We start from the raw sequence: 12,935 nt of genomic DNA on the forward strand, positions 1-12,935 counted from the left end.
TGTCCAACATACCCTTCAACTGTACCGTTTTAGCCGGTACAGTACCGTTTTTTAATGGACTGTACAGGCTAAAAATCAAATGTACCGATGTACCGATTTTCTTTGTCGGTAGCCGCTCCTATGACCCCGCAGGCGATGGCTGCAGGCTGTGATGGATCATGGATGCATATACGCAGGTCCAGCCCCTATATATGTGACCACGCCCCCTGTATCAATTTCCATCTATAAAATGTTGGAGGGTATGCCAACATCGCAATAAAATTTTCTTGGCAACTGTCATGTGATGGTCAGAATGGGGGTTAGCACCAATTTACAACCTTGGATGCCCCAATTAGAGAAATTGGCAAGAAGCATAGCCAGTGGATCCTTGACCAATTGAAGATGGCAGACATTTTTAATACCATAACCTTGTCACAAAATTTACAGAATCTCCCACAATACCACATATTATGATAAAACGAAGAGGACACACTTTTACATTTTAAACATAATCTCAGATCTCCCGGCACAAAGTACTTTCTTTGTGATTGTGAGATATAAGCTTGATGTAGTGTTTTCAACTGTATCTTCTTTTTTATGAGGATTTGTGCAGATTTAACTTGGGAGATGTCTAATGCCCACTTTAAAGCTACTGTAGACCATATGGTTTCAGAATCCACTGGTAGTAAGTCTGGGTATAGATATTTAAGTCTAAAGGGGCCAGTAGAACTTAAAACAAAAATTGTATGCAGAGGGTCAGGAATATCAGGCTGAAGCATAGGCGACAACATGGATAGGGCATAATGCCTAGCCTGAGAAAAATCACCATGAGATAAGGTAAACTTAGTGGCTAGATCCTGAAAAGACAGCAGGGTCGTCCACTTCCCTCTCGGATCAAAAATGTCTCTGATTGCCAATTTCCCCTTCTCCTTCCAACATGAGAAACCTGAGTTCAACATTTTCCCCAAAATGGAGCATAGTGGTCATTTGAGGTTTATGGTCCAATTTTTTGTTGATGGCAAGCCATGCGGAGTAAGTATCTGCAAATAAGACATTATTTAGCCCCATTGGGGGCAATTCAGAGCATGGAACATGTAAAAGGGCAGCAGGGGCGTAAGGAGCAAGCACATCTTCTTCCAGTATTTATGGTACAGAATTCTATGTCGTGGAACCCATCCAAAACGTATCTCATAAATACTGAGTGGGTGAAGGCCAGTATATTAGGTACCCCAAGACCCCCTCTGCTTTCTTTGAGTATAGTTTATACCTAGAGGTGTAGGGTTCGTACCCTGCCACAAGAAAGCAAAAAAACCTGCTTTAAGTTTTTAATGTCTGATTTGGAAAGCCTAATAGCCGAATGTAAATGTTATGCTGCAGCATCCAGTCCCAGCTTCTGCTCCCCCAGGACTGTATTGTTATCTCGCTGTTACTGTACGATCCGAGCCGGATGACAGACAGCCCGGGGGTGGTCTCCAGCCCCCCGCATGCCAGCAGCGGGCTCCTCACACTCCCTGGCAGTAAGGAGAAGTCAGAGCCCGGTCCCTGCGCTGTACACAGACTCCCTATAGACAAGCAGCATAGGGCAAGCCCTCAGCAGGCATCACACAGCCCTCCTGCTACTGCTGCAGCGCTGCTAATACAAAAAAAGTGACACTCGGAAAATGTCTGCAGTATGGGGGCAGACATTTTCCGAGTGTCACTTTTTGTATTAGCAGCGTTGCAGCAGTAGCCGCCTAGCCAGGAGAGCCGGGACCCGGCGAAGACAGAAGCGCTGGCGGCAGAAGGCAGTGAGCAACAATAGTCCCGCAGCCCCCCCGGCACCCACACCCTCTCAGCGCCTCCCAGCCACAGCGGGGGCTGCGGGACTATAGTTACGCCACTGTGTCCATTGCACCATATTATTCTCTGCCCAGCATTACACAGCCTCATTCCCGGCAATTCCCCTCTCTTTTACATGCCCACAGTCATTGTCCAGCTTCACCCAGTCTCATGCAAAGGACAAAACCCCCTATTTCCAGAGTAAATGCCCAGCACATGCACCACCACCCCCATGCCTAATAACTACCCTGCATTATGCTGCCTCATGCCCAGCATATACACCCCCATGCTCACAGTCACTGCCCAGCACATTAACCACCCCCCATGCCCAGTCACTTGCCCGCATTTCACAGCTTCATGCCCAGCACATATACCCCCATGCAGGGATGCCACTACATATTGTGGGGCCCAGGACAGCCCAGACAGACCGGGCCCCCCCCCCCCAAAAAAAAAACAACACATTGGTGGGCAGTGGGCATCCCCCCCGCCCCCCGCCCCATGGCCTTTTAACTTACTGTTGGTGCCTTAAGGCCGGGTCTGGCAGCTCCTCTCTCACGTGCGGGTCCTCTGTCACACAACTGTTACTCAACTCTGCTGTCCGAGAGGTAGTGGGGACACCCGCTGCCTTCTCTCCCCTCTACGCAGCTGGGCCCCAGAAAAAAAAAAACGCCGTCCGTTCCTGCACCCCCACTGTTACAGCTGCAGCGGGGCTCGTCGTCACAGCCGGCACTCTCCTGCGGTCCACTCCTCCCCTCCGCTTCCTGGGGACCTCTGACCCCGTCACTCCTGGCCTCTCTTTGCGCCGTCCTGACCACCAATCTCCGCCAGGCTTCCTCTCTCCTGCCCGGGTGAGTCCCACCTCCTCCCTTCCAGCGTCCGCAGTGATGGGGGAGCCGGGCGGCGGATGGGTGGGTGACTGCTGCTGGGGAGAGTTGCCCGGGCCCCCAGAGCCGGCGGGGCCCAGGACTGAAGTACCCCCAGACCCCCCCTGTCGGCGGCCCTGCCCCCATGCTCACAGTCACTGCCCAGCAATACACCCCCACCATACCCAGTCACTGCCCAACATTTTACAGCCTCATGCCCAGCACATACTTCCCCATTCTCACAGTCGCTGCCCAGCAGATACCCCCTCATGCTCAGTCACTGTCCGACATTACACAGCCTCATGCCCAGCAAATACACCCTTATGCCCACAGTCACTGCCCAGCACACACCCACCAACCCAGTCACTGCCCAGCACATGCACCCCCATGTTCACAGTTACTGCCCAGCACATACACCACACTCCATGGCCAGTTACTGCCCAACATTTCACAGCCTCATGCCCAGCAAAATACACCCCATTCCCACAGTCTCTGCCCAGCACATAGATATTGCCCCCCCCATGCCCACAGTCACAGCGCAGTGGATCACACATACCTTTATACATATCACTAAATGTCCGCCCGCCCATAGCAGAGGTGCAGAGTCTCTGAGACCCTGCGCCCCTCCAAAGATGGCCGCTGCCACAAAAGGATACAGCCGCTAGAGGTCCCCCTGCACCTCTAGCATCTGTCAGTGTGATAGACGCAGGAGGACCTATCGTATGTCTCTTGTGTTTCCTGTGGCGGCGGCAGAGGGGCAGGGTCCTTGTAATACTCTCAGACTCTGTGCCTCTGCTATGGACGGGCAGGCGGCATCCAGAGGGTGGACCGGCGGCCAGCGAGTGTGGTGCCGGGGGCCCTGCTACTCGTCGGCGCCCGGAGCTCACGCTCCACCGGCACCACCCTCGCTACGCTCCTGCCTAGACACTGTCGACCTAATGCTTGTGTCCGCCTAATAATGACCTGTTGACCTAAACCCATGTTGACCTAAACCCATGTCGACCTTGACCCACGTCGACCTAGAACCATGTCGACCTATCCCCATGTCGACCTAATGACTGTCGACCAACTTGCTGTAGACCCAATAACCGTATCCCTTTAATCTGTGCCATGGTTCCTGCTGGCTTGTATTATTAATGAGCACAGGCAGGGAGAGTGCCCCTCCCTGCGATGTGTAAAAGTAAACTAATCACATTAGTGCAGCTTCCACCTTTTTACTTGAATTTTAAATACACATATTTACCTATAACTGCAGCATAATAAGCACAAATGTGAGATTACAAAAAAAGGAGAACCTGGACAGTCCCCAGAAACAGACGGCAGTTGCCAGTTATGCTCCATGCTTGAAACAAGCACTTTTCTTTGTTCATATACTTCAGTCAAGAAGCAATAACACATATTCTTCTTTGTTGTATGGAGTGTATAAGTAGTGTGAAATACCTAATTGGAAACAAGTTATACAGGTTTTCTATTCATCTAGTATACCACAGGAATACCAATTGTATACCCTGGTTGGTTTTCTCTTCATTGGCACTAAAGGTGAAAGATGAGACGCTCTCACAAAGCATGTCTGTGCACAAAACAGCAGACACAGCTCACTGAAATGGTACAAATGTATCTAAAACCTCTTTCACACAGCAAATCTCTGTCAGAAACAGGGCATCCCGGGTTTAACCCCTGGGTTGAATTGCCTGGCCTGGTCGCTCATCTGCTGGTATTACCAACAGAGGAGTGTCAAAGCTTTCCATGGGATACGGTTGAATTGTCGACTCCAATTAGGTCGTCAGTCATTAGGTCGACACCGTTGGGTTGAGATACAGCAAGTTTCGACATGGATGAAGGTCGACAGGGGTCTAGGTCGACAATGGACTAGGTCGACACATGCGTTAGGTCAACATGGGTTAGGTCGACAGGGTTCAAGGTTGACACATGCGTTAGGTCGACAGTCAAAAGGTCGACTCGGTTTTTTGACTGTTTTTTTTGAGCCGAATGTGGACACAATTTAATATGATCGTTACCTATACACGCTTATGTGTATGGACCTTATTCAATTTGGTGATTTCACACTGTATCTCTACCCAGGTTGACCTGGCAATAACCCGACAATAACCTGGGTTATAAGTATAGGGGAGATTTGAAGAGACAGACTTAATTAATCCATAGTTCCCTACCCTCCTGAATTCTGCAGGAGACTCCCTGAAATAACAGCAATTTCCCTCTCTCCCTCATTAGTCTACCAATCTCCCTCATTTCACCTAGCCCACATTACACTGTTACATTTTTTTGGGAAAAAAGGAATGAGAGATCGATACAGTTACATTGATTCATCAGCACCATTTCCCAGCACTTCAGCAAGTATAGTATCTCTTACTAACTGCTTTGGGGCTCATCTACATTTGGATATAAGTAATTTTAAAAGATTCCCCTCAGATGTAGCAGTACACACACACGTTTCTAGGTGCCACGTTCACAATCTCTTTTCACAATCACTCCATATATGGAAGTAGACACACCCTTTGGGTGGAGCATGACACGCCCCCTCAATGGGGCGCTCTGCAAAATTCTACTACAAACTATAATCTCACTGAAACTAGTTTTCAAAAGCAGGCAAGTATGAATTAACCATTCATTAGTTGTTGTTTTTTGCATAGAATTCAGTTTTTAACTATATGAGAATATTTTTAAGTTCTTTATTTAAGGTGATCAATGATCTCTTTAAAGCTTTATTTTTTACAGTTATTACAGAATTAATCCCTTAAAAAGGGACATTGGACAGCAAACATTTTTAAGAACAAAAGAATGAACTGTGTTTCATAATACCTTCGTGGGAGACGGAGTATAGTACCAAGACAACAATCTTAGTGATAAGAATATAGAGGTGTGTTGTCTTGGTACTGCACCCCCAAAAGGTATTATGAAACACAATTCATTCTATTGATCTTAAAGGGTGACATAGTTTATTTTAGCCATCAATATATAAAATGAAATTGAATTGTGTGATTATGGATCGCATGGACGTGTAATAATTATTTTTAAAAACACAGTTTATTTTGGTATAATGTTGAATTCTTATAACCTTGTCCTAATTCAGAGGTGGATGCAATGTCGATGTTGTAACCAGTTGAGTCCCCCCCCCCCTCAACAATCTTCTGAGCAATTCTACAGTGTCTCATAATGTATGTCTCAATTTGCAGTAGCTGACTAAAATACCCTCAGAAGACTGTGACAAAATACAGTGCCTGTATGTTTGTAGCCACGTGCCGTTACTCTCACAAATGCTCATTACTGTACCTTGCACACCCTTTGCGAATAAATCCTCACTGTGTCCATTGCTAATGAATCATCATACACGCACGGTTACACATGCACAGTTCAAAAAGCATTGCTCAGATCTGCAAACATTGGTGTTGTATAAAATCATAGACATAAGACCCCTAAGACTTAAGAACATCGGTAATATTAAAGATATAAAACAATGTAAAAAAAGACACTACACAGCCTATAAAATACAGCTTAGTCCCACCGAGGCAGCACAATTAGGGACATGGGTGAGATGTAATAGGGTGCAACACATACTTGCCTACTTCAAAATTCTCCTCTCCGGGAGAAGCCCGGAGAGGAGTCTGTCAGCATCACGTGTGGGGGCGGGGCCTGATGTAGACGTCATAAAGCCCCGCCCCCAGCACTGTAAATCCCCCGATTTGCGGGGCCTCACCGAGGGACGGGGGCTTAATTACGCTATTTGCATATTTAGCCCCACCCCCTCCTGGCGAATAGCCGCAAATCAAGGTAATTAAACGATGTGGCCAGGAGGATGAGGCAGAATTGCCCACCTTTCCGGGGGGCCGAGAGGTGGAACCGATTTTCGGGACCCTCCTGGCCAATCCAGGAGGGTAGGCAACCCTGGTGCAACAGCTAAAAAAAATTGCACCCTATTGCCATGTCAAAAGTGCAATTTTTCCCTGAAATTCGCACATGTAATAGGGTGTGAATTTCTAGCCAAAGTCAGAATTTGATTTCTTTAGTAATGGGAGTTTGCGGATGTTCTAATTTTTTTTAAATGGCGTGGGGTTCTCCCCCAGCATAACCAGCCCTGGGCTCATTGAGCCGGTCCTGGTTTCCCAAATACAGGGGGGAAAAGTAATGGGGTCCCCCTTCCGTATTTAGGAAATCAGCATCGGGCTCTTGGGCCAGCCCCTCCTTTCCTCACACCCTGGCATCTTCTATCTTCCAACACCCTGCTTCTTCTCTTACACTTCTACCCCATCCACGCCTCTCCACCAATCTGCTCTTTCCCTCACATCCATCCATTCCTCCATCACCCGGTTCCTTTGCTCACATTCCAGCCCCATCCTCTGACCATTGCCCTGCTCCTTCCCTCACAGTCCAGCCTTATCTTCTATTCCATCACCCTGCTTCTTACCTCATATCCCATCAACACTCTTTACTACAAAACTCTGATTCTCCCCTCACACTCCAGCACAAACATCTCCTCTATCACTCTGCTACTTCCTCACACTCCATTCCCCTGCTCCTTCCCGCACACTCAAGCACCAACATCTCCATCCACCTGCTTCTCCCCTCACACTCCGGACCTTAGTCCATCACCCTGCTCCTTCCCTCACATTCAATACCCATCATCTCCTCCACAGTGGTGCAAGTAGAAAAAATGACTTAGTGCCTCTGTGCTGTGCGCCGAAGGCGCGCAGCAAAAAATGGTCGAGGTCAGGGGTATGGTCATATGACACTAGGGAGAGTGGCTACATTACAAAACTTTAGAACACAATGACATTTCTGTTTGGGCTGGTGCATTGCATCCTGCATACAAAATATAGGAGCCAGATAAACTACAAACAGGGATATTGCACAACGAAGGCGCGCGGACAAAATTTACACAGTAATGCCTGTTACGCGTCACACACCCACTACATATTATCCATGCCATAATGCCATTACACATTATGCCCCACACCATAATGCTCATTGCACCGCTGCCGCACAACTTATGCCCATTACTAATATGCCCCCACAGTTCCAGATATGCCCCCACAGTGCCACACATATGACCCCAGTGCCAGATATCAAATGCCCCCACAGTTCCAGATATGCCCCCACAGTGCCACACATATGCCCCCAGTGCCAGATATCATATGCCCCAACAGTGCCAAGTATGCCCCCAGTGCCAGATATGCCCCCAGAGTGCCACACATAAATGCCCCCACAGTTCCAGAACAAGTAATCAGCAGCACAACTCACCCTCCGTGAGTGACTCCTGCAGTGCTGGCTGTGTCCGGGTCTCCTGTCCCCCCCTCCAGTCCCCCGCTGCTGCCTGCTTCTGCTTGCCTGGGGAAGGGAGGGGACTGCATTGCGCATCTCTCCTTCCCCGGGTTCACTGTGTCCCTGACTCTGACTGTGTGACTGGGCCGTCAGCCAATCATATCTCGCGGGCTGGCTCCTGATTGGCTGCCAGCCCGCAAGCTCTGATTGGCTGACAGCCCAGTCACAGTTACACAGGAAGGGGAAGGAGAGATGCGCAATGTGCTCCCCTCCCCTCCGAAGGGAATCAGCTGTGGCGGTACGGCAGAGGCCAAGCCCCCTCCACTTACATAAGCGCGCATGCGAATTACACAGTTCGGGGGGCATTTGTTATGGCGGTACGGGGTATCGGCAATATACTGTATCTTTTACCGATACGCCGTATACCCCGTTCCGCCGTACTTGCACCCCTGCTCCTCCATCACCCTGTTTCTTCCCTCACATTCCAGCACCAACATCTCCATCATCCACCTGCTTCTGCTGTCACACTCCAGAACCAACATATTCTCCATGAACCTGCTACTTCCTCACACTCCAGACCCTAGTCTCTCCTCCATCAGCCTGATCCTTCTCTCACACTCTAGCACCAGCATCTTCTCCATCCACCTGCTTCTTCCCTCACACTCCAGCACCAACATTTTCTCCATCCACCTGCTTCTTCCCTCACCCTGCTCCTTCCCTCACATTCAATACCCATCATCTCCTCCATCACCCTGCTCCTTCCCTCACACTCCAGCACCAACATCTCCTCCATCCACCTGCTTCTTCCTCACACTGCAGACTCAAGTCTCTCCTTCATCACTGTGCTCCTTTCCTGACACTTTTGACATGAGTCTTTGTATTTTTCTCTTTACAAATGTCAGCAAATTATTTATTTTGCACTGGTACCTGTGGCAGCACATAAGTACAGGCACTATGGGTATAATTTATTTCCATTAGAAACCATTCAGATTCGATCTTGTATGCATCAATCTTCTTTGAATAATAGAAGAGTTTTAAATTCCCAGGTAATAGATGTAGTTTGTGCAGGTGAAAATTAGTGGGATTAGATAAGCAAATGTTCAGAGGCCGGACCCATGAGTAACTGGATCTGAGCTCAAAGATCAACTGTTTGCAGTTTCCATTAGTACTTTAGTTTTTTTCTGGAATTATTTTAGCGAGCAGGAAGAGGCTGATGCAGACTTGGCAGCAAAGGATTGATCTTGCATTTAGAAAAAAAAGAAACAGTTTTGGTGTATAGTTGTACATACAGAGGAGCTCACATCTCAGAAGTACGACACGCTTGGCCTGATGCATGTTTGTAAGTAAAATAAAAGCGAGTAACTTTGTGTCTGGAACAAACCATGTTACCATGCAAGGGGAGTGAATAGTAACATAGTAACATAATAATTAAGGCTGAAAAAGACGTTAGTCCATCAAGTTCAACCTATCTAACTTGTAACTACTGACTTGAGTAAGTCATAGGATTCCCTTAGTGGCCAAAAATGTATCCAGTTTTGATATAAATTTACAGTAGTTGCTGTAACCACCCCCACCGGCAATGAGTCCCAGATTTTTACTGCTCTAATGGTGAAGAATCCTCTTCTTAATTCAGTACGCAGTACGCCGGGGATAGAAGAGGCCAGCTCCATCTGTATCTTTGTATGCTAGTGATTCCAGACCTTTTACTAGCTTAGTTGCCCTTCTCTGTACCTGTTCCAATTCATTTATGTCCTTTTTAAGGTGCGTTGCCCAGAACTGAACACAATATTCCAAGTGTGGTCTCACCAATGCCTTGTAAAGAGGCACTATCACATCGGCATCCCTTGAATCCATACCCATATTAATGCATGCCAGTGTTCGGTTTGCTTTTGCTGCTGCACTTGAGCAGTGTGCACTATTACCCAATTTTTCATCTACAAATACAAATACAATTACAATGTTTACTGTGCAGGGTAAATACTGTTTGCTTTTGCATGTAACCCACATATGTTATTGGTAACTATATTGACAGTCTCTCGGGTGGACGGCATTGTGCATACACACTGAATTATATCATTAACGATATCATGAGGACCCCGTTGTATATGCCGGTCGTTGGCTACTTAACCAAAACTGACCTTCATGGTCAGCCAATATGGTGGGGAGGGGGGAGATCATTAATGATATTGAGAATATACACAATGGATTCTTTGAAAGGATATCACTCAGATGTGTATGTGTGCAAGAGGTTAGTCCACACGCTTCCACATCAGAGTATGGATCACTGAAAATAACAGGATACATTTGATAAGAGAGAAGCAGCAGTTAATAGAATAAGTTAGCAATCTCTCTTGGGCTAATGTGCCCCACACAGAGGGGGCGAAATTCAGGCATTTTCTGAGCGATTTTACTCAATCACCTGAAATGCCCTGAAGTCGCCTAAACTCTTCCTGTGAGAGTTGAAATCTCTCATGCTGAATCTCCCATTATGAATCTCTGGCACAAATCTCCCCGCGAAAAACGGGACTGTTAGGAGGTATGTTAACAGCCCATTTATTTATTACTCCCACCTACACCACCTAGTTGTTCCTTTAATGCCCCGCATACTGGGACTTGTGGTTCTTCAAGTCCCTGAATGCAAAGGAGGCTTGCATGGACTTGTAGTTCAACAGGACAACCCTATTTTATTGTTATCAACCTGGCACTCACTGTCCGGGGGTGTCTGGACCCCTTTATTGCAGGCTCCCCGCTCCCCTAGGGACCCCGCCTGGGGCTGACCAGCCAGGAGGTGATGTTTTGGCTTAAGAGACCTTATATACAGTACTGTATAGAGTGTCCCCTGGCTGTGGAGCCCTGTGCTAATTTGATTCCAGAATACTACGCCAGTTCCAGATGTGTGCATGCGCAGTCTGAATATAAATGGAAGGATCACAAAAACCGGGAGGTGTGAGGGGGTTTGCGGGGCAGCGGGAGGCTCCCGATTTCTGCTTGAGCCCCCCGCTGCCCCGCTGATTGTGATAGGCAGACTCAAAGGTGGGCTCCACGTGATTTAGATATTGTTGCTATTTAACAAGAGACTGAAAAGGTATCTCCTGAATTAGGCTGACTGATGATGAGGCCGATCACGTAGGTATTGCAGGGATTTACCTAATTGGGAAATTCCATCTAAATATATATCTACAGTCTGGAGGCATTTACGCAGGAGATGGTTCTTCCATCCACACGCACTCACAGTCACTTTGCATACGTCATAACACTCTATGACAGCTCAGGTGATTAATCTGCATAAAATGCTGCAGTGCCACTGCTTGTGCAGTGTGAGTACATACGGCGGGGTATGCTCCAAAAATGGGAATACTTTCAAGCCTGCATCAGGTTCTTTATGTAGTGTGGGGTGTATACTTATTTCATAGGGCATTTAAACCACTGCATGTATAATACAAAGACATAGTTTATATGTTCTACCCTGTTTACAGCTTCCTACCACATACCATAAACAGACTTGTAAGTAATTGGCCTTAGTCCAACAGTAATTAACCCTTATGTGTTAAGCAGTGAAAAGCCCTTTATCAGAAATAACAGAAATATCACTGCATTTGCCCACACTCATTTTTGGGGTAGTTCCCCACTCCACAGGAAGAGTGGGCACCCATCTGGCATTCTGCCCACTTCCTAGTAAAGTGGGCAAAATGTAGAGGTAATGACATACCTCCCAACTGTCCCGCTTATTGCGGGAACGTCCCGATATTTTGGGACATTCCCGCATCCCTCCCGCCGCCGGCAGTGTCCCACGGCGTGGGGGGGGCGCAGTTGGGAGTCCCCCCTGTGGTCCGTGAATAGACGCTGTGCAGGCAGAGGGGCTGGGGGCTGGTCAGCAGCTCACAGAGCTGCTGGGCATGCCCCTACTGAGACGAAAACGGGGCGTGGCCTCGCGGGAGCGTCGCGAGTATAGGACACGCCCCCTTTCCAACAGGCCACGTCCCCCAAAAATTTGCACACTGTCTCACCTCCACAGCCTTCAATGTTGGCAGGTATGTAATGATAGCATGTCCCCTGCAGAGGGGTGAGGTTTAGTGACATGATTATATGGTCATCGTGTCATTGTAACCACACCCCTACACCTAATGATGCAATTAGCCTGGCCCCGCCCACGGGAAATGGTCATTGGGTCACAAGCATGTTGATTGACAGTCATTAGGTCGACACTATTAGATCAACACCGTGCCCGAAGCATGGTGAGCCATGCGAGGAGACACGGTGCTACGTTCAGTGTCCATGTCAACTGTGTCGACATCCGAGACAATTTTTTTTAAAAACCCCAATGTCGACCTTTTGCCTGTTGACCTACCCCCATGTCGACCTAATGCTTGTGTCGACCTAATGACCCTGTCGACCTAACCCATGTCGACATACAGTCACGTTGACCTTCCTGCATGTCGATCTAAATGCATGTCGACCTAATGGTGCTGACCTAATCACTATTGGCCAACATGCTGGTGACCTAAGGATCCATACCCCCACCCACCTGCTGGGAATATTCTGGAGAGGAAGAAACCAAAGTAGACAAGTGGTTACTGCAGAAAAATGGAATATCTTCTGCACTGCCCCTACATATCTTTTCCCCATTAGTTTGGGGAAAGTGATTGTGGGGTAGATGTATGAAGCAGTGATAAGGGAGGAGAAGTGATAAAGTGCCTGGTACTTTATCACCGGCCAATCAGCTCCTGACTGTTAAGTTACAGGTTGGGTTTAAAAAGGGACAGTTAAGAGCTGATTGGCTGGTGATAAAGTACCCCGCCCTTCCGCCGAAACGCCGCGAATCGCAGCAATTTCAAGCTTCTGCCCCCAGGTAAATGAGGGGGGGGGGGGGGAAGGGGGCTGCCGGAATCCGGGAGGGTTGCAGCAAGGGGTGGACTGCGGGGACCGGCGAATTGCGGGGTCTAGGCAGCTGGACGCTGATTGGCTGAACCTCAGCCAATCAGCATCTGGTCAGTGTTA

Source organism: Crinia signifera, chromosome 1 (genome assembly GCF_055691185.1).
Source record: "Crinia signifera chromosome 1, ASM5569118v1, whole genome shotgun sequence".
Classification (NCBI taxonomy): Eukaryota; Metazoa; Chordata; class Amphibia; order Anura; family Myobatrachidae; genus Crinia; species Crinia signifera.